The sequence below is a fragment of the Phyllobates terribilis genome, unplaced genomic scaffold (assembly GCF_046119375.1).
Source record: "Phyllobates terribilis strain yellow unplaced genomic scaffold, ASM4611937v1 Scaffold_12__6_contigs__length_324123572, whole genome shotgun sequence".
NCBI lineage: Eukaryota > Metazoa > Chordata > Amphibia > Anura > Dendrobatidae > Phyllobates > Phyllobates terribilis.
In genome coordinates, this window is record NW_027362772.1 from 255,121,076 (window position 1) to 255,144,209 (window position 23,134).

Genomic DNA, 23,134 nt, shown 5'->3' on the forward strand with positions numbered 1-23,134 from the left:
GTAATGGGCCATGACGGCATAGGGAACGTGAGACGAAGAGAGTGCCCTGGTTGATAGTTCCAAGGCATCAGCAAGTAGAGAAATTAAGTACCAGCCATAGTGGCAAACTAGCTCCCTTAGGTGGAAAAAGGACGCAGAACCACGGGTTGAGGACAGGACTCTCACTTACTAGACTGTAGCACTGTGCTGGGCTGTGGTGAAGGCAGAGTAATTTAGGGACAGAAGCAAGTAAGCCTGGAAGAGGTAGAGCAACCATTTGTAAAGATGCTCCATGTTGTAAAGGAAACATTCATGAAGTTATGCACCCGCTATCTATTGTACATAATTCCCACCAAGTTACTGTTCAGTAAAAAACTGTAAATTGTTGACTGGTCGTCTCCTTCATTGAACCTCTCACCATCTGGTCCTGGCCAGCCGAAGTGACAGACATCATGCGGCCTGCAAGGGCGTAATGCCCCGTAGACAAAGTCAACCCATCCAGCTGGGACCCCCATCTTCATGTAGCGTGCCGGGGCATGAAAGATGAGTACTTCGCCCACAGCTATTGCCGTGTACCACGTTGCATTACAGTAACATTCATCCCATTGCCAGCCTCACTGCCCTTATTGCCATCTATAGAGTATTAATTCTCAGCCAAAGTCCCCAAATGTTAGCCACAAAGAACACTTTGCCAGCCACTGAGCCTCTATTACTTGTCGCAGTTCCCCATTGCTCCCCCACTGTCGGTCCATTAACTGAAACCCCCAGTGATCAGCTGTTATAACCAGGGAAAGCAATGGCTGGCTACTGCTGGTGAAAGGTGGAATTACATGCTGCCCAGTCAAGGAGTCAGTGTTTGCAGTGGTTCTTCACTCTGACTTAGGTCTCCTTCACACATCTGTATGAAACACATACAATCTGGCCTGCTTCTCGGAGCCCAAAGCTCCGGGGTCCCATGGCCAGATTGACCTCATCCTGTGCGGTGGGCAGGGAGTGATCCCTGCAGCTCTGCTGCTGACAGGAGAAAATGGCAGTCACCCTGCAGTTAGTTGCAGGAGATCTCTACGTTTGGCATTGCAGATAGCTTCTTAGATGAGAGACTGTCTTTAGGACCTAGCGGCTACCTCCCTCTGCTAATTAGCTCTCTGGCCTAGGTGTATATATACCTGGTGTGTCCGAGAGGGAGTTGCTGGCTATATTCATTTCTACTTGTGAGGCTTAGCAGGAGCAGTACTTTGTCCTCTCTGGAGCTTGAGGCCATGTGCATATTTGGAGTCATCTAAAGCTAAGCTATTTCCCCCTGTTTTGTCTACCCTTGTTGTCTATAGTGTTAGTGGAGGTTGACCAGTGCTCATCTCCTCCCATCCCTAGCCGTAGCAATACGCCAAGGAAAGTTAGGCAGAGGCACGCATGCGGCGATTGCTGAAGAGGCACTATAGGGACGGCAGTTGAGACAGGATGACGCTAGACCAGACTAGGAGGTTTCCACTTTCCCTAGTGTCTGGGATCCCTTTCCCTTTTCCCACTGTGTTGCACTAACACCTTGCATGGCAGACTGATGGGGCTGGGGAGAGCAATGATGGGGATGGTGGGGCTGGTGAGAGCAATGATGAGGATGGTGGGGCTGGGAAAAGCAATGATGGGGCTGGGGAGAGCAATGATGGGGATGGTGGGGCTTTGGAGAGCAATGATGGGGCTGATGGGGCTGGGGAGAGCAATGATGGAAATGGTGGCGATGGGGAGAGCAATGATGGGGATAGTGACGATGGGGAGAGCAATGATAGAGATGGTGGGGCTGGGGAGAGCAATGATGGGGATGGTGTGGCTGGGAGAGCAATGTTGGGGAAAGTGGGGATGGGGAGAGCAATGATGGGGCTGAGGAGAGCAATGATAGGGAGAGCAATGATGGGGCTGGGGAGAGCAATGATGGAGATGGTGAGAGCAATGATGGGGATGGGGAGAGCAATGATGAGGCTAAGGAGAGAAATGGTGGGGATGGGGAGAGCAATGAAGGGGATGGTAGCGATGGGGAGAGCAATGATGGGGCTGTGTCATGGGTATGTCAGAGGTGACAGACAGTCACCCTGCAGTTGGTTGCAGGAGATCTTTATGTTTGGAATTGCAGACAGCTTCTTAGATGAGAGGTTGTCTTTAGGACCTAGCGGCTACCTCCCTCTGCTAATTAGCTCTCTGGCCTGGGTGTATATATACCTGGTGTGTCTGAGAGGGAGTTGCTGGCTATATTCATTTCTACTTGTGAGGCTTAGCAGGAGCAGTACTTCGTCCTCTCTGGAGCTTGAGGCCATGTGCATATTTGGAGTCATCTAAAGCTAAGCTATTTCCCCCTGTTTTGTCTACCCTTGTTGTCTATAGTGTTAGTGGAGGTTGACCAGTGCTCATCTCCTCCCATCCATAGCCGTAGCCATACGCCAGGGAAAGTAGGCCAAGGCACGCATGTGGCGATTGCTGAAGAGGCAATATAGGGACGGCAGTTGAGACAGGATGATGCTAGACCAGACTAGGAGGTTTCCACATTCCCTAGTGTCTGGGGTCCCTTTCCCTTTTCCTTCTGTGTTGCATTAACACCTGGCGTGACAGGCTGATGGGGCTGGGGAGAGCAATGGTGGGGATGGTGGGACTGGGGAGAGCAATGATGGGGATGGTGGGGCTGGGGAGAGCAATGATGGGGCTGGGGAGATCAATGATGGGGATGGTGGGGCTTTGGAGAGCAATCGTGGGGCTGATGGGGCTGGGGAGAGCAATGATGGGGATGGTGGCGATGGGGAAAGCAATGATAGGGATGGTGGGGCTGGGGAGAGCAATGATGGGGATGATGTGGCTGGGGAGAGCAATGTTGGGGATGGTGGGGATGGGGAGAACAATGATGAGATGGGGGAGAGCAATGATGGGAAGATCAATGATGGGGCTGGGGAGAGCAATGATGGGGATGGTGGGGATGGGGAGAACAATGATGAGACGGGGGAGAGCAATGATGGGGAGATCAATGATTGGGATGGGGAGAGCAATGATGGGGCTGGGAGAGAGTAACAAAGGAGGTGGGAGAGAACAATGATGTGGATGGGGAGAGCAATTATGAGGATGGGGAGAGCAATGATGGGGATGGTGGGGATTAGGAGAGCAATGATGAGGATGGGGAGAGCAATGATGGGGATGGTGGGGCTGGGGAGAGCAATGATGGGGATGGTGGGGCTGGGGAGAGCAATGATGGAGATGGTGTGGCTGGGGAGAGCAATGATGGGGATGGTGGGGCTGGGGAGAGCAATGATGGGGATGCTGGGGATGGGGAGAGCAATGATGGGGATAGTGGGGATGGGGAGAGCAATGATGGGGCTGGGAAGAGAAATTATGGGGAGAGCAATGATCGGGATGGGGAGAGCAATGATGGGGTTCTGGGAGAGAGCAATGATGGGGGTGCTGGGAGAGAGCAATGATGGAGATGCTGGAGAAAGCAATGATGGGGTGCTGGGAGAGAGCAATAACACGAGTTCTGGGAGAGAGCAATGATTGGGGTGCTGGGAGAGAACAATCACGGGGGTGCTGGGAGAGAGCAATGACAGGGGTGCTGGGAGAGCAATGACCGGGGTGCTGGGAGAGAGCAATGATGGGGGTGCTGGGACAAAGCAATGACAGGGGTGCTGGGAGAGCAATGATGGGGGTGTTGGGAGAGAGCAATTATGGGGGTTTCACTTTGCTTGTACTGTGAAGCCTTGTATATTTTCCGTGTGTACATAGCCTTACAGTTAATTAGGGAGATTCACAGAGACTGAATAATTTATATTATTGGCCGGTGGAGATTATAGTTAATGGGGGGCACAGTGCTGCTTATCACTTAATATTTTGATTACTAAGTGGCTAATAGTATATTAATGGTGGGGTACATATCTGTATTCAGGGGCGCAGTGTGGGGGAGACACATGTATGTATACAATATATGTGACCTTGTTATTTTCTAGGCTGGAGATCATCGTGACAAGACAAGTCGTGACTGGGAGATGTTGACATGAAGGTCTGACCAGATGGAGAAGAAGCAGCAGAAACCGACTCTGATCAGATGACACATCAGCGGTGAGTGCCTGGATGTAAATATTATTCTGTATCTGCACTGTGTGACTTGGAGTGATAATGTTATCTGTAAAATCCCTTAGGCTGCATTCTCACATTTGTGTGAAATGTCCGTGTGCTGCCAGATTTTTTTATCGGATGGTCCACGGACTTGTAGCGTTTTATAGATCCATTCACACATCTATGAAAATCACGGATCTGAGAATGAGATCTGTGAGGGTCAGAGAATGTCCTGTTCTGTTTCAATTTTGAGGATTAGAATAGGACATGCTCAATGCGTCTGTAAAACAGGGCAGTTCACCGACACTGCACACAGATGCAGGAATGTAACCTTATTATGTATAGCACAGTCCCTTAGTATATAGTGTACTCACTTATTATGTATAGCGACATCCTTAGTTATATAGTTTCATCTTTTATTATGTATAACAACGTCACTTATTACGTACCATCCTCTCTAGCTCTAGGGGGTCACAGTTGGGGGATCATACTGTGTTTTGGGTCACCATACTTTGCCTTGGGAGTTGAGTTGGGGTACAGTAGGGTCATTATACTGCGCATGTGGAGGAATTCACCATGGGGGTATCATACTGTGTTTGGGGGACACTTTTGTTGGCATCACACTTCATGGGGCAATGAAAGAGAAATCTGGGACTTCAGCAGGAGGAAAATTACTATGTAAAGGATGGAAAATTGTGAGATCTGCTCTTCTGTGACCCCGACAATTATTTACATTTTTTTTTTTGGGGGGGGGGGGGCAATTAGAACTTCTGCTATGGGGCCCCGTGATTCCTATGTACATCTCTGGCTGATGCCCCTACTAATTGCCAGAACATTGATCCTAATCCCTTTTTTCCCTCACTCCTTCAGGGCTTGAATAGAGCGGCATGGACACACATGTGAATTGCCGCTCCATTCACTATTTATCTGGCTGATTGAGATAGCCTAATTCTGGTGATTGGTGGTGGTCCCTGTGATGTTAATAATTACAAACACCATGAGTGATCATGGTTATTCTGTTTTTGCTCTCTGAAACCCATTTAGAGGTATTTTCTACTTATTAAAGGAATACAGTATCATTTCTTCAGACTCCCGAAATAACTTCAACACGTTTTCTCAAAATCGTTACTTATTCCTTATCCATAATACAGGAAATAACTTGCTGATCACTGGAGGTCGGAACTAATGGGACTCTCAGCGTTCTAGAGTCTCCAGAACCTCAAGAATGGGGCATTTCTTGAATGGAGTGGAGGTGCAAATACTCAGTCTCTGACAAACATAGTTGGGCACTGTACTCTCTGGTAGTCCTAAAGGTAATGAATGGAGCAACGACCAAACATGCACACCTCCTCTCTACTCAAGATTGTTCTAGGGGTTCCATTTCTGGGATCACAGTGAGTCCCAGAAATCGGACCCCTAATCAGAAGGAGAACAAGCAATGATCAGCAGGTGGTGAGAATTGAGCGTCATCATTTAGAATAGAAAAGAAACCTTATTGATATACTCCACTACAACTTCTGTCCTACATATTTTAGAGGGAGGTGATAGCTGCCATTTCCAAGGGCGCAGACATTCGGCACCGAAATGTAATATGTAGAATAAATCCTATTTTCATAGATCTCTGCTTTGACAATCCAGATCTGCCAGGTCGGAGTAGTTGCAGCGTCACCTATTGTTGACTTCTCATACTGCCTTGTGATGATGAAAAATACAGTTCAATGACACCAAATGACCCTTCATGGAGAAGGAATGCTCTTGATTGTGACACACAGTCTGTGTTTAGAGCTTAGGTCTTTTTGTGTTATGCTTGGCACCGCTGACATCTGATTAATGAGCCTTTTTAGGGGGTTCACTAACATGTGAGCCGGGTTTGTTTATTCTTCAGACTGTAGCGCAAACACTAAAGAGTTAAGGCAGAGATGTAAATACATAACCATGAAATTTATGCAGATATAAAATATACGCATATTCATTACAGTAAAATTACAAGGTCTGGCGTAAGTTGAAAAAACAAATTTATGGGTTCATTAAATAGCTAGAAGTCTATTGCCTTAGTTTGCCAGGGGTATCGTAGACTGTAGATTTGTCAGACTGTCAATGAGCTATGAATGTTTAAAATCTCTTCCCTATTTTAAAAGAGAAAGAAAAAAAAATCAGAACAAGAATTAACTGGACCTGGTTTTCATTTCCTCTTCATTGCAGTTTAATTTTCCATAGAGAAAAAGAATTTTGATTGTTGTTTTCAAGTCGGTCTGTAACAATTGCCTTGTAGACCTTGGAACAATTAAGATAATTAATGACTAATGAAATAAAAAGAGATCCTTAAGCAATGTGGACTCAATGTAACCAGTAAACCTTAAAGCAAGTTAATACCATTTTGTATTTTCTATAGAAATAAGTTCCAGGTTCTGTGATGATTTATAACTACGGTATATCTTTATATAGGGGTTGGATCCTTTCTTTCTGGATGTTTTCTGATTCAGAGCACCAATTAAAGAAGCACTCTTCCCATCAAAGTTTTTATCTTCTTAATATATTGCAGTCATCATATTACGTAGCACTGTGTACTTACAATTGCTCATTTTGCTCTTCCACCCAGTTAATTCTTCTCTTTTCCATTAAGTTTATGTCATTACATGATTAAAAACTGACTAACTGAATCCTTCTAAGCTAGATGTAGAAAACAGAAAGAATCTTTTCCTGCATGAGTCATCATTAGAACTACAGTTCTACAGTGCTGCTCACCATTATTGGCAGCCCTTCATTTTTTTCATAGACTGTACAAAATCTTCAGAAATAAATGGAAATGTACCAAAGTTATATCCTCAGGATTTTTTAACTAGTGGTCCAAAGTAATACAACAATAAAACATTGTTTTTCAACTTCCATGTTGCAATTTCAAAGAAGAAACAGAATAAACAGCATGTGCAGCAATAAAAGCACCCCTAATTAATACTTGGCTGCACACACCCTTTGGCATTGCTGATAGCCTCCAAACGTTTCTTGTAGCCATCTATAAGCTTCTTGAACTTCTCAGCTGGAATTTTCTCCCACTCTTTCTTTGCAGTTTGTTCAAGCTCATGAATGTTTGCAGGGTCATTTTTCCCAATAGCAGATTTCAGCTCATCCTCAAAGATTTTCAATGGGATTGAGGTCAGAACTCATTGTTAGCCATTTTAAAACAGTCCATTTTTTCTTTTTCAACCATTCCTGTGTACTTTTTGCTGTGTGTTTTGGGTTATTGTTTCACTGGAGGACCCATGATCTTCGACTCAAACCAAGTTTTCTTACACTGGGTAGGACATTTTGCTCTAAAATCTCTTGATAATCCATTGATTTCATGATTCCTGTGATATGGTCGGGGCCTCCAGTTCCAGATGCAGCAAAGCAACCCCAAAGCATTATGGATCCTCCACCATGCTTAACTGTTGGTAAGGCGTTATTTTCCTTATAAGCTTCATTGTGCCATCCGTAAACAAACTGTTGCTTTGCATTGCCAAAAAGCTCCATTTTTGTTTCATCTGTCAACAGCACATTTTCCCACAAGGATTGTGGTTTGTCAAGGTACTCTTTGGCAATGATCATTTGTTCCTATTTATGTCTTTTCTTCAGCAATGGTTTCTTCCTGGGCCTTCACCCATAAAGCTCTACTTGGTTTAGTGTGCGGTGTATGGTACTTGTTGAAACCATGACCCCAGACTATTCCAGGTTGGCCTTCAGGTCTCTGGATGTTTGATGTGGTGTTTCTTCCACCATTCGCACCAACCTTCGAAGACATCGCTTATCAATTTTCCTCTATCCCCCACGTCCAGGGAGGTTCTTGATGGTTTCCATACTTGGCAAACTTCTTAATAACATTGCGCATTGTTGAAACTGGGATACCAAGTCTTTGAAGATGGCCTTATACCATTTGTAAGTCTTGTGTTTGCTAATAATAGCAGTTCTGATGCCTTCAGACAGCTTCTTTATCTTTACTATTGTGACAAAGGAACAGGACCTACCATGTGGCTTTTTAAAACGCTGAAGTCATCGTTCATTGGCTAATTCATGTCACATGGGCACCAACAATTAATCACAGGTGAATCTCTTTTGTGATTTACCATAGGCGAGTCAAAATATGTTTCTATACTAAATTAATGTAAAGGGTGCCAATACCAGTGCCAATACCAGTGCACAGCTAGCTTTAGGTTTTTCTATTTTTCCCTCCCATTGTTTTTGGTTTTAAATTATAGTTTATCATTTGTTCTTTTGTATTTAACACGAGTGCTCTACACAAAAAAACCTATTTCACTTGATAGATTTTTTTTCAGGAGATATTCCACATTATGTACTTAAACTTCATGGGTGCCAATAATGATGAGCAGGACTGTACATCACTGCAAAATCCCTGGCAGGGAAGAGGAGCTGAGCAGCTGGGTCAGAAGTTGAAGAGGAGGTGGAGCTGTTATGTCAGGGACTTTGCAGTGATCTAGAATTGTAGTTCTAATGATGAGTCATGCAGGGAAAAGAGGCTTCCTGCTTTCTACATAGAACTTAGAAGGATTCAGCTAGTCAGTTTTTAATGATATCATAACCTAATGGAAAAGAGAAAAAATAACTGGGTAGAAAGGCAAAATAAGCAATTGTAAGTACACCGTGCTATATAATATGATGGCTGCAATATATTAAGAGGATATAAACTTTGATGGGTGTGCTTCTTTAACTGTAGCCATTGAGTTAAAGAGGTTGTCCTTGTCCCTCTACTTCCCATAGTGACATTGGGCATGGAAAGACGCTGATGCACACTGTAATGGAAGGGACAGTTGTAGAGACAAATATCACAGACATGTCCTATACTAATTAAAAGGACACATGCCAGACACTTGTGGGGCGTGGTACAATTGTCTTGAACACTTCCGTCCAGCAAGTATCATTGTCAAATCAGACTGATTAGAGGTGCTGGACAGCTCCTTTATATAATAACATGCTCCCTGCGACTGACACTGGAGGGAGCCTACGATCTTACTGCATACTGCTGTACACTTAATCACAACACAGTAGGCAGTAAGTTCCTAGGCTCCTTTACTGGCAATGGCAGGAAACCAGCATATTGTCGTTTAAAAGGGATCTGTCACTATTTGAGCACAGCACAATCTAGGTAAAGAGACCCTGTGTCACGGGTGTGTCAGATGTGACAGACAGTCGCCCTGCAGTTGGTTGCAAAAGATCTCTTTATTTGGCATTACAGACACCTTCTTAGATCCGTCTCACTCTAGGACCCAGCGGCTACCTCCCTCCTGCTAATTGACATCCAGGCCTGGCTGTTTAAATACTTTCTGTTTGCTACAGGGAGGCACCGGTGATATTCACATGTTCCCTTGTGAAGGCTTGGAGCTCTATTGATGTCTGCTTACTTCCTCTCTGGTGTCTTGGAGGACATTTGGTGTAATCTCTCTGAAGTCGGCTCAAGCTAAGTTACTTTCCCCTGTGTTTGTCTCCCTTGTTGTCTTTAGTTGTTAGTAGGGACTGACTAGTGCTCATCACCCCTTCCCTATCCAAGACAAAGCTCTAGGGAAATGCAGGGTTTAGGTTCCTTTGCGGCGATTGGTGAGGAACTAATATAGGGACATTAGGGGAGACAGGGTGATATCAAATCTGGGCTCACTTCCCCTCTTCCCTTTGTGTTGCACCTAGTCTTTCCTACACATTGCGTGACACACTGATTCCAGTGATGTGTCACTTAGTTTACTGGGTGCAGCAGTCGTGATGCAATTAGAGTTTTCTCTGCTATAGATGTAGCAGTGCTCAAAAAGCTATCCCCGCCCTCCACAACTTTCTGTGTACATTGTACATTGACAGTAAGCTGCTAATCAGCATTGTGGACATGGTTGGACCAGGTGGCATGATGGCAGCTAGTCCGACAGTGTTAAAAAACACTTATATTTCCTACTTATAAAACACTTATTATATTGAAACAACAGCACACAACCTAATAAGTGACATATCACAGAAATCAGTGTATCAGCCTCTACTTCCTGCTGCCCTCAGATTCCATAGCAAAAACCTGCAGACAGATTCCCTTTAAATCTACGTCTCGGCAGAGGACTTAGAGCTATGTTAAAAATATAGAAAAATAGAGCCATAATCTTATGAAGATTTAATTAAATAAATCAGCATAGAACTGTGACCTAAAGCAACATTCTCAATGGTTGTCAGCAGTTATACACAGCTAACACCCTGCTGCAACTGTTGGGATCAGCCTAACAATGGCCTCAAGGATTGCCATGTATGCAGGGGCGGACACAGACTGTAGTGGGCCCCTGTGCAAGAAATTTTGGGGGGCCCCCCTGCCCTTCATAAGGCAACAAAGTTATGTAAACATAACCCCCCATGTGCATCTCTCACCCCCCCATGTGCAGCTCTCATCCCACCCATGTGCAGCTCTCACCCCCCGTGCATCTCTCATCCCCCCCCATGTGCATCTCTCATCCCCCCCATGTGCATCTCTCATCCCCCCATGTGCATCTCTCATCCCCCCATGTGCATCTCTCACCCCCCCCATGTGCATCTCTCACCCCCCCCGTGCATCTCTGATTCCCCCCACTCCTAGTTAATTAATTGTATTTAAAAAAAATAAAACTTGTTATACTTACCCCCATGCAATCCCTGCAGAATCCTGGCGCTCGTCCACGTCGCTGCCACCAGTTTCTCCTGACGTTCGGCCATGTGACGGCGCCACATACATAGCCATCAGCTTTTGTTTTGGCCAAAAGATTTTTAAAGCCGCCACCACGATAAGGTAGACTCTTCTGGGCGGGCCCTACTCTAACCTATTAAAATTTTCTTAAAATATCCAATACTCTTTTTAGATATATTTTTATTTAGTTTTCTTTAAGGGAATGTGTCATATACATTTTTTTTTTAAATGACCAATAATACCACATACAGGGAATACCACCACACCATGACCAGACCACATATTACCACAACATAGTGACCGAATAATACCACACAGAAGGGAGAAAAACTGCCACACCATGACCAGACCACATATTACCACTACATTACTAATATTACCACCACATTACTAATATTACCATAAGTGTCATTATACACGGGAGCTCTATACATGGTATGTATAACGTAAGTGTCCAGGTAATCTAGTGATCACCAGTGAAATTATACACAGGAGCTCTGTATATAGTGTACAGGTAATACAGTGATCATCAGTGACATTATACACAGGAGCTCTGTATATAGTGTCAGTGTACAGGTAATACAGGGATCACCAGTGACATTATACACAGGAGCTCTGTATATAGTGTCAGTGTACAGGTAATACAGTGATCACCAGTGAAATTATACACAGGAGCTCTGTATATAGTGTCAGTGTACAGGTAATACAGTGATCACCAGTGACATTATACACAGGAGCTCTGTATATAGTGTCAGTGTACAGGTAATACAGTGATCACCAGTGACATTATACACAGGAGCTCTGTATATAGTGTCAGTGTACAGGTAATACAGTGAGCACCAGTGACATTATACACAGTGTACATGTAATAGACTGACTCACCGGTGACGTCTCTAGGTGAAGTCCTTCATCTTCGCTTTTCTCCTTCATCCAGCACAGACCGCCATCACGTCTTCCAGCCAGGACTCGTCTCTGCATAAAATAACACAGTTATCTAGAGCACATTCCCCAACTTCTACATTACGCAGCTGAATACAGACGTGCATCCACCATCAATATATGGTTAGTTATTAGGCAACCTACCATTCCAAATATAAATTGTAATCCACCACTGTGCCCCCATTAACTGTAAATAGGCACTTAATATATAATTTAATTAGAACCTCTACTCTTTCCGCCAATTTGTTACCAGTCACACTCCTGCATCCGCAACGCCCCCTACTCTATACTTCCTGCTCCCCGCATTCAATATTTACATGCACCCCCTGCCCCAAGTCATTATATCATGTCCGTGCTCTCCCCACCCCATCATCATTTATCATTTACTCTCCCCCACCCCACATTCGTTATGTGCAGCTCATTATCCCCCTACTCCCAATTCCCCCATGTGCAGCTCTCATCCCCCTCCATGTGCCCCTCTCTCACCCCCTCCCCCCCACATGTGCCCCTCTCTCATCCCCCTCCCCCACATGTGCCCCTCTCTCATCCCCCTCCCCCACATGTGCCCCTCTCTCATCCCCCTCCACCACATGTGCACCTCTCTCATCTCCCCCCACATGTGCATCTCCCCCCCCACACATGTGCATCTCCCATCTCCCCCCCACACATGTGCATCTCCCATCTCCCCCCCCCACACACGTGCATCTCCCATCTCCCCCCCCACACACGTGCATCTCCCATCTCCCCCCCCCCACACACGTGCATCTCCCATCTCCCCCCCCACACACATGTGCATCTCCCATCCCCCCCACATGTGCATCTCCCATCCCCCCCCACACACATGTGCATCTCCCATCCCCCCCACACACACATGTGCATCTCCCATCCCCCCCACACACACATGTGCATCTCTCATCTCCCCCCCTACACACATGTGCATCTCCCATCTCCCCCACACACACATGTGCATCTCCCATCTCCCCCCCCTACACACATGTGCATCTCCCATCTCCCCCCCCACACACATGTGCATCTCCCATCTCCCCCCCACACACATGTGCATCTCCCATCTCCCCCCCACATACATGTGCATCTCCCATCTCCCCCCCCACATACATGTGCATCTCCCATCTCCCCCCCCACACACATGTGCATCTCCCATCTCCCCTCCCACACACGTGCATCTCCCATCTCCCCCCCCCACACACGTGCATCTCGCATCTCCCATCTCCCCCCCCACACACACATGTGCATCTCCCATCTCCCCCCCCACACACATGTGCATCTCCCATCTCCCCCCTCACACACACACATGTGCATCTCCCATCTCCCCCCCACACACACACATGTGCATCTCCCATCTCCCCCCCCCCCACACACATGTGCATCTCCCATCTCCCCCCCCACACACACACATGTGCATCTCCCATCTCCCCCCCCACACACACATACATACACATACACACACACACACACACACACACACACACACACACACATGTGCTTCTCCCATCTCTCCACTCCTAGTTAATTGTATTTTTAAAAAAAATAAAACTTGTTATACTTACCCCCATGCGATCCCTGCAGAATCCTGGCGCTCGTCCAAATCGCTGACAGCAGGTTCTCCTGACTTCCGGCCATGTGACGGCACCGTCACATGACCGGAAGTCAGGGGAATCATGAAGGCGCTGCTGCAACAGCGCAGCTCAGCGCTGAAATGTCCCGGACCCGGCGCATAGCATGGGGCCGGGGGCCCCATGAGGAGAGAGACGCACAAGAGGGGGGCCCCCGAGGGGGCCCCTACCGGCCGGGCCCCATACTGGAGTCAGGGCAGTCATGCCCTGATGGCGGCCCTGCTGGAGGCTGGAGGGGCCCCCTCTCCCTCGGGGCCCCCGTTCAATGAACCGGCTGCACGGGCGGTAGTTCCGCCCCTGCATGTATGGAATACCTTTTAGGCCCTGCCAAATAAGCTGCCTCTCAAAAGAATACTGACAGGAAGGCATAATATTATTACTGATCAAGTGATCATACATTGAAGTCCTCTTCAAGGGAATAATTAAAAAAAAAAAACTAAAAGGTACACAAGTATATACTGTAAAATAAAGTATGCACAAGTATAAACGAAAAACATGTAAGTAAATAAGAAACAGAAATATGAAAAATAAATTTAAGTGGGGACAAGTATAAAAGAAAAACTTAACTAAAAAAATGTAAAAAAGCAACAACAAAAATAACGTTTTCTCACAATAAAAATTATTTCATCATCAAACCAAAAACATACAATATAAAAAATTGGTATCGCTGCATTTCTTTTCTATTGGTTTTGCCACAATATTTGTAGCACCAAATTTATCCAGTAGTTGAACATCGTTAAAAAATATAGATGACTAAATACAGTACAGACCAAAAGTTTGGACTCACCTTCTCATTTAAAGATTTTTCTGTATTTTCATGACTATGAAAATTGTACATTCATACTGAAGGCATCAAAACTGTGAATTAACACATGTGGAATTATATACTTAACAAAAAAGTGTGAAACAACTGAAGATGTGTCTTATATTCTAGGTTTTTCAAAGTAGCCACCTTTTGCTTTGATGACTGCTTTGCACACTCTTGGCATTCTGTTGATGAGCTTCAAAAGGTAGTCACCGGAAATGGTCTTCCAACAATCTTGAAGGAGTTCCCAGAGATGCTTAGCACTTGTTGGCCCTTTTGCCTTCACTTTGCGATCCAGCTCACCCCAAACCATCTCGATTGGGTTCAGGTCTGGTGACTGCGGAGGCCAGGTCATCTGGCGTAGCACCCCATCACTCTCCTTCTTGGTCAAATAGCCCTTACACAGCCTGGAGGTGTGTTTGGGGTCATTGTCCTGCTGAAAAATAAATGATGGTCCAACTAAACGCATACTGGATGGAATAGCATGCCACTGCTAAATGCTGTGGTAGCCATGCTGGTTCAGTATGCCTTCAATTTTGAATAATCCCCAACAGTGTCACCAGCAAAGCATCACCACACCATCACACCTCCTCCTCCATGCTTCACGGTGGGAACCAGGCATGTAGAGTCCATCCGTTCACCTTTTCTGCGTCGTACAAAGGCATGGTGGTTGGAACCTAAGATCTCAAATTTGGACTCATCAGACCAAAACACAGCTTTCCACTGGTCTAAAGTCTATTCCTTGTGTTCTTAAGCCCAAATAAGTCTCTTCTGCTTGTTGCCTGTCCTTAGCAGTGGTTACCTAGCAGCTATTTTACCATGAAGGCCTGCTGCACAAAGTCTCCTCTTCACAGTTGTTGTAGAGATGTGTCTGCTGCTAGAACTCTGTGTGGCATTGACCTGGTCTCTAATCTGAACTGCTGTTAACCTGCGATTTCTGAGGCAGGTGACTCGGATAAACTTATCCTCAGAAGCAGAGGTGACTATTGGTCTTCCTTTCCTGGGGCAGTCCTCATGTGAGCCAGTTTCTTTGTAGCTCTTGATGGTTTTTGCAACTGCACTCGGGGACACTTTCAAAGTTTTACCAAATTTTCGGACTGACTGACCTTAATTTCTTAAAGTAATGATGGCCACTCGTTTTTCTTTACTTAGCTGCTTTTTTCTTGCCATAATACAAATTCTAACAGTCTATTCAGTAGGACTATCAGGTGTGTATCCACCAGACTTCTACACAACACAACTGATGGTCCCAAACCCATTTATAAGGCAAGAAATCCCACTTATTAAACCTGACAGGGCACACCTGTGAAGTGAAAACCATTCCCGGTGACTACCTCTTGAAGCTCATCAAGAGAATGCCAAGAGTGTGCAAAGCAGTCATCAAAGCAAAAGGTGGCTACTTTGAAGAACCTAGACTATAAGACATATTTTCAGTTGTTTCACACTTTTTTGTTAAGTATATAATTCCACATGTGTTAATTCATAGTTTTGATGCCTTCAGTGTGAATGTACAATTTTCATAGTCATGAAAATACAGAAAAATCTTTAAATGAGAAGGTGTTTCCAAACTTTTGGTCTGTACTGTATGTCAAAATTGCATTTTTTTGTTCCCTTCTCCTCCAAACCCCCCAAAACAATAAAAAGGGATGTAAATGTTTTATTTAACTGAAAATGGTACCAATGAAAGCTAAAAGATATCCATCAAAAAAAGAAGCACAATCAGTAAAATCTTACCTGCAGAATTACCTACTGGGAAAATTTTCAAAATGCAAAAGAACAATATCATAATTGCTGAATTTTCTTCTGTATGCCCATAAAGAGTTAATAAAAGTTAATCAATAAGTTATACTTTATGTACCTCAAAATGGGTATATTTAAAAATACAGCTTGTCGGGAAAAGAAAATCCCTCAAACACTATGTTGGCAGAACAATAAAAAAAACTTATGGCCTTAGGAATACACAAATTAAAATGCAAAAATAAAAATTTCTGTGTCCATAAAGTGCAAAAGAACTGCATCCTTGAGGGGTTAATGGTGGCCTTGTAGAGTCCTATGCAAAAGTTTTAGGCAGGTGTGGAAAAAATGCTGTTAGTTTGTATTTTGTTAAGTGATGAAAAATAAAGTGGAAAAAAAAGGGAAAGTATTTGTACTTGCACACACTATTTGAAGGGACTCGACATAGAGGTTGTTCCGAACATCTTGGAGAACTAACCACAGATCTTCTGTGGATGTCTGCTTACGCAGATCCTTTTGTCTTCATGTAATTCCAGAAAGATTCAATGATGTTTGGGGTCATTGTCTTTCAGCAGAATAGATTTGGAGCCAATCAGATGCCTCCTTGATGCTTGATGGATAAGTATCTGCCTGTATTTCTCGGTATTGTGGACACCAAAAAATGAGCAACGTTGAGGACCGTAGATGCAATGGTCGGTCAAGTAAACTTAGTGCCGCAGATGAAAGATGACCCATGCTTACTTCCCTTCAAAACCAGAAGATATCCAGCAGTGCCATCAGCTTAGAACCTGTAGCAACTAGTAGGACCCAGCTACACCCATCTACTGTTCGGAGAAGTCTGTTCAGAAATGATATTCATAGTAGAATTGCGGCCAAAAAAAAAAACTTTTGACATGGAAACAAGGCCAAGTGACTCAACTACGCGCGAAAACATAAGAACACGAGTGCAGAAAAACTGGAGCGCAAGTGCTCTGGACTGAGTAGTCAAAATGTGAAACATTTAACTGTAACAGAAGGGAGTCTAAAAGGCTGGAGAGCGGCACAATAATAAGTGTCTGCAGGTAGCAGTAAAGCATGTTAGAGGGTCCTTGTACGTTTGGGGTTGAATTTTAGCAAGCTGAGTTGGAGATTTGGTCAAGATTAATGGTGTCCTTAATGCTGAGAAATACAAGCAGATACTTATCCATCATGTAGTACTATCTGGGAGGCGTCTGAATGGCTCCAAAATTATTCTGCAACAGGACAACGACCCCAAACATACCACCAATGTCATTAAGATCTATCTTCAGCATAAAGAAAAGCAAAGTGTCCTGGAAGTGATGATCTGACCCCACAGAGCCCAGATCTCAACATTATTGAGTCTATCTGGGATAATATGAAGAGAAAGAAGGATTTGCACAAGTAACATCCACAGAAGATCTGTGGTTAGTTCTCCAAGATGTTTAGAACAACCTCTCTGCCGAGTTTCTCCAAAAACTGTGTGCAAGCATACTTAGAAGAATTGGTACTGTTGAACGCAAAGGAAGGTCACAAAATATTGATCTGATTTAGATTTCACTTTTGTTCATTCATTTTGCTAATTGATAAAAATATGCTATTAACATTTCTATTTTTAAAACTATTCTTAATTTGCTGCATTTTTCGACCCCTGGCTAAAACTTTTGCACAGTATTGTATATACTGTATATATATAGGGATTTTCTTCCTTGACTAGACGGATATTACAACATTTATCCACTATGGGAGTATTTAGTAATAAGTTGGGCAAATGTTTTGTAATTATCTAGGCGATCTACATTGCAGGACAAATAAGTATGCCTGAAAATGTATTTACTACATGCATTCTCTGCAGCAATTTGTAAAATAACTATCGCAACCTAGAAAATTTTATGTGCAAGAGTTGAAAGTTTGAAGTCAATCAACATGGTAACCAATTTTGCTCCCATCTGGGCATAATACATGGCTTTTTTATATACAAATCTTCAAATCTTTCAAATGGTAGGATATAATCTCGGCATATTGAATAATATTATTCAGTATCCTAAGAAAGTTGGCTTATCCTAGGAAAGTTGGAGGGAGTAGTTATATGTGAGGTGGCAGTAGTGCCTGGACCTTGTTACACACCTGTCTCATGTATTATGAGCTCCACTTCCTTCCCCTGAGTCCGATGCCCTTTGTTGTGCTCCACATCAGGTTTTGCAAATTGCCTGCCGTGGATCAATGACATAATCTTAGTTAAGACTCTACTAAGAAACACACCTGTGTTTTGGGATTGAGTCTCTCAACCTTTATGATTAGGATGCTCCCCCTTCAGTGCATACTGTGTTACTTACTTCCATCCCTGTTGGGTTCCACTTCATCCCTTCTGCTACTCCTGAGATTTCTGAGTATGCCAAGTCCTTGCTGCCCACATACCTTCCAGCTTGCTGCATCAATGCCTGGCGTCCAAGTGCCCACCAGGACCTGGGGCATGGAGGAACCACCTCACCCAGTGAGCCTAACAGACCCTGATAACTAAGGTTTACTAAATGCAGTATTTTAATTAATGGCGCACGGTAGGTAAGCAGACTTGTAGATTTTGCAATGGGGCCCAGGAACTTTGAGTTACACTTCTGAAAAAAACATATAACAAAAAGTAACAGTTGAATAATATTTTCTAGCAAACTGATAAAAAAGTTTTGTTTTTTTTCATTTTGGGTGTAAATAGTATTTTACAATACAGTAGAGTTATATTATATTATAATGTAACATTAAAGCATATGGATCTCTGGAGGACTCATTGCCAGCATAGTCTCCTATAGGAATGCCATGTAATACCTACTTTTTCCCGCAGTGGCCTCTGTAGGGGGAGTGTTCAACTGCTGATCTTCTGTAATTTCAGCTGTCTGACTAAAAGGGAGGTCCAGAGGCAAATACTCTTTTGGGGCTGTTAAAAAATCGGGGCATTGGTGCATATTAGCTGAAATATTTACTTATTTTTATCTTATGAACTGTAGTGTATTATTTATATGCAGAAGACAAAAAAGAGCAGACATAAGCTCTAAGCTCCATAACTGACAATTGGATTTACCTGGATACATTTCCCCCTTTCATTTCTATCTGTCAAGATTAGCACAATGTGAAGGTACTTGGAAAACAAACCTGAAGACTGCTGTTTATTAAGGAAGATGACACTGGCTCATTATCCCTTCAGCCCGCGCTCCCCTCCCTCCCGGCGTAGTTGGCAGTAAGGATGCTTGTTATGTGGGTATTGCAGAATGTACAGTAGCACAAACTCCTACAAATGTAACCTTAAAGAACAATACGCCTACTACACGTTGGCTTAAGTGTGTAAACACAATGTTCAATGGAAGTGGCATAATATTTTTTTTATACTTGTTCTACTGCTTTCTGTGTTTTCTTTGTATCTTCTCTGGCTGATAATACAATACCTGCTATTTCATAACAGCAGTAATATCAGATAAATCATTTAAATCAATATTTTCTATCACTGATTTATGGGCAAATAAAAGTAGTTTATTTATCCTCATCTCTTTTGAAAGCAATAAAAACATTTCACTGCAAGCTATCACTAAAAGACACCACCCTTGTAGAGTCTACAAGAAACAATGTTGAATTAAGGTCCTAATATTTGTGTGATCAGTGGGGATTTTGCCCCCTACCAGTCACAGAATCACAGCATATAGTAGCATAGTGATATATCATATACAGTTGTGCTCAAAAGTTTACATACCCTGGCAGAATTTTTCCTTTCTTGGCCTTGTTTCAGAGAATATGAATGATAACAAAAAAACTTTTTCTCCACTCATGGTAATTGGTTGGGTGAAGCCATTTATTGTCAAACTACTGTGTTTTCTTTTTTTAAATTTGAATGACAACCAAAAACATCCAAATGACCCTGATCAAAAGTTCACATACCCCAGTTCTAAATACCGTGTATTGCCCCCTCTAACATCAATAACAGCTTGAAGTCTTTTGTCGTAGTTGTGTATGAGGTTCTTTAATTTCTCAGATGGTAAAGCTGCCCATTCTTCTTGGCAAAAAGCCTCCAGTTCCTGCAAATTCCTGGGCTGTCTGGTATGAACTACGCACTTGAGATCTCCCCAGAGTGGCTCAATGATATTGGGGTCAGGAGACTGAGATGGCTACTCCAGAACCTTCACTTTGTTCTGTTGTAGCCAATGACTGGTCGACTTGGCCTTGTGTTTTGGATCGTTGTGTAGCATCGGCGTCTCTGCCTCCTGCCGGGCAGAGACGCCGTTCCCCTCACCGCCGCGGTCCAGGTCCGGCGTCCTTCCGCTCACCTGCTGCTGTGGCGCGCACCGCGCACAGCTTCCTGGGCACTGTGCATAGGGCGTGCACGCTCCCTCCCTCTTAAAGGGGCCGCGCGCGCCGTCCTAAATGGTCCCCTGCCAATGGCCGGAGGACTTCTCCTAAATAAGGCGCCTCCTCCAAAATGGAGGTGCCTGTGCAAGGTTGTTGTTCTGTGTGCTAATACTTGCTTCAGCCCTCAGGTCCCGCTGCCTGTCAGTCCTGCTCGCCAGTTTGTCTACAGTCCAGCCCGCCAGTCTGTCTATAGTTCTGCCCGCCAGCCTGCTTACCTGGAAGCACCTGCCAGTTACCTGCCGTGCCCGCCAGCCTGCTTACCTGGAAGCTCCTGTCTGTTACCTGTAGTGCACGTCAGCCTGCCTACCTGGAGCACCTGCCAGTTACCTGTCGTGCCCGCCAGCCAGCCTCGTGCCCGCCAGCCTGCTTACCTGGAAGCACCTGTCTGTTACCTGTAGTGCCCGCTAACCTGCCTACCTGGAGCACCTGCCAGTTACCTGTCGTGCCCCCCAGCTTGCCTACCCGGAGCACTTGTCTGGCTATCTGCCGAACCAGCCTGCTTATCTACCGTCAACCTTCCTGCCGTGCTCATCCGCTGTACTGGTCAGTTCCTGCCATCTGACCCGAGGGAGTCACCTGCTCTCACACAAGGTCGGTCCCAGAGTGGCATGTGGTCCCCCTGCTCGGTCCCTCCCTGGTTCACGGAGTCGATTGAGCCGCCGTGCGACCTTGCTCCTTGCACCAAAGCACAGAGGTTCCACCACCCGGACCCGTAACAGTTTGCACAGGCCATGGAACCCAGTGGTCCCCAGGCTCCTTCACTCTCTGACCTGTACCAGGAGGTCTCATGTCAGAGATCCCAACAGTAGACTATCCTGTCCTATCTGCGGACTGTCAACTCCCGCCTGGACACGCTGTCCACCCCGTCTGTGTCCGTCTCTAGCCGAGCGGCACCCGCTCCGGTGGCACCTCAACCTACTGGCGCTATGGCACCCGGCTCTGGACCCCGGCTCTTTGCGCCTCCACGTTTTGGTGGTGACCCCTTCTTATGTCGGGGCTTCTTAAATCAGTGCACGCTGCACTTTGAACTCCTGGCACATCAGTTCCCCTCCGACTGGGCCAAGTTGACGTTCATCATGTCCCACCTCACCAGGGAGGCATTGGCATGGCTAAACCCTCTGTGGGAAAGAGGGGATCCCCTGGTGTCCGATCTTCTGGCTTTCCTCGCTGCCTTCCGGAAGGTCTTCGATGAGCCCGGACGAAAATCTTTTACTGCCTCTTCACTTCTCCGTCTCCGCCAAGGGAGTCTCTCCGTGGGCCAGTATGCCATACATTTCTGAACCCTCGCATCTGAGCTTGCCTGGAACAGCGAGGCCCTGGTGTCCACCTTCAGGGAGGGTCTTTCCGGATGGATCAAGGATGAGCTAGCCGGTCGTGACATCCCTTCCACCCTGGACGACCTGGTGTCATTAGCTACCCGGATTGACATCTGTTTTCTGGAACGTGCTAAGGAGACTACCCGGGAGAGAAGATTTCCGCGTCTGGCTCCTGTATTCCAAAAGCCAGCCTTGCAACCTGCAATTCCCCGGGCATGTTCGCCTGAACCCATGCAAATTGACCAAACCAGGATGGTCAAGTCTCGCCAGGAGACGCGCCGAGCCAAGGGGAGTTGCTTCTACTGTGGCAGTAAAGAGCATCTGATCCGTTCCTGCCCGGTGAGGCCGGGAAACTCCAGTGTCAAGGACCGCTCAGAGAGGTCATCCTAGGAAAGAGTAAATCCTTTGCGTCCTTGACTCTGTCTGTTTCTATTTCTAGTGGTGAGACCTACTTCTTCGAGATTGCCCATCTGGATGCCGGAGCCGCTGGGAATCTCATTCAACAGGCAGTTGTGGAGCGGTATCATATTCCTACTGTACGCCTGGCTGAACCGTTGGCGGTTGCCTCCGTGCATGGGAGACTTCTTCTGGAAACCATCTTACTCATCACAGAGCCTGCAACCCTTCAGGTGGGAATGCTGCACTCGGAGAAGATCTCCTTTCATGTGCTGTCCGGTCTCTCTCACTCCCTCTTGCTTGGTCTACTCTGGTTACAAAGACATGAGCCCGTCCGGAATTGGAGATCCGGTGAAGTGCTCCATTGGGGTCAGGAATGCCATGAGTCCTGTCTGGTTCCGGTTTGTCCAGCTCAACCCCGTCAACTTCGGCTAATCTACCTGGTCTGCCGGCACCCTACTGGTCCTATGCGGACGTCTTCGACAAAAAGGAAGCTGAGACACTACCACCTCATAGGCCGTATGATTGCCCCATCGACCTGGTACCTGGCGCTTCTCCTCCCCGCGGGCGTATCTACCCCTTGTCGCTGGCTGAGACCCGGGCCATGTCTGAGTACATAGAGGAGAATCTTGCTAGGGGATTTATCCAGAAATCCACCTTTCCGGCTGGTGCAGGATTCTTCTTCGTCAAGAAGAAAGACTGCTCCCTACGTCCCTGTATCGATTACAGGGGTCTCTTAACCAGATTACCATCAAAAATAAGTACTCCCTGCCTCTCATCTCGGTGCTGTTCGACCGCCTTAAAGGCGCGAAGATCTTCACTAAACTCAATCTTCGTGGGGCTTATAATTTGATCCGGATCCGCCAGCACCTGGGATGGTCACTACGAGTACCACGTGATTCCCTTTGGCCTCTGTAATGCTCCAGCCATCTTCCAGGAGCTGGTTAACGACATCTTCCGTGTTCTTCTGTATTCTTGCGTAGTGGGACACCTGGACGATATCTTGGTCTTCTCTCCAGATCTGCCTTCACACCTGAGGGATGTTCATCAGGTTCTGCTAAGGCTCCGGCAGAATCGCCTATACGCTAAGTTCGAGAAATGCCTCTTTGAGCAGACCTCTCTACCTGTGCAAGGTTGTTGTTCTGTGTGCTAACACTTGCTTCAGCCCTCAGGTCCCGCTGCCTGT

At 45.6% G+C, this 23,134-nt stretch overlaps 1 long non-coding RNA gene across 1 annotated transcript; it reads right to left on the reverse strand.

Moving 5' to 3' along the window:
- Positions 1-6,233: 6,233 nt before the first annotated feature.
- Positions 6,234-18,456, reverse strand: LOC141171579 (uncharacterized). The gene is made up of 4 exons (XR_012252347.1): positions 18,184-18,456; positions 17,975-18,057; positions 11,621-11,710; positions 6,234-6,336 (listed from the first exon to the last, which is right to left on the reverse strand). It is a non-coding gene; the product is annotated as an uncharacterized lncRNA (long non-coding RNA).
- Between the last annotated feature and the right edge of the window lie 4,678 nt (positions 18,457-23,134).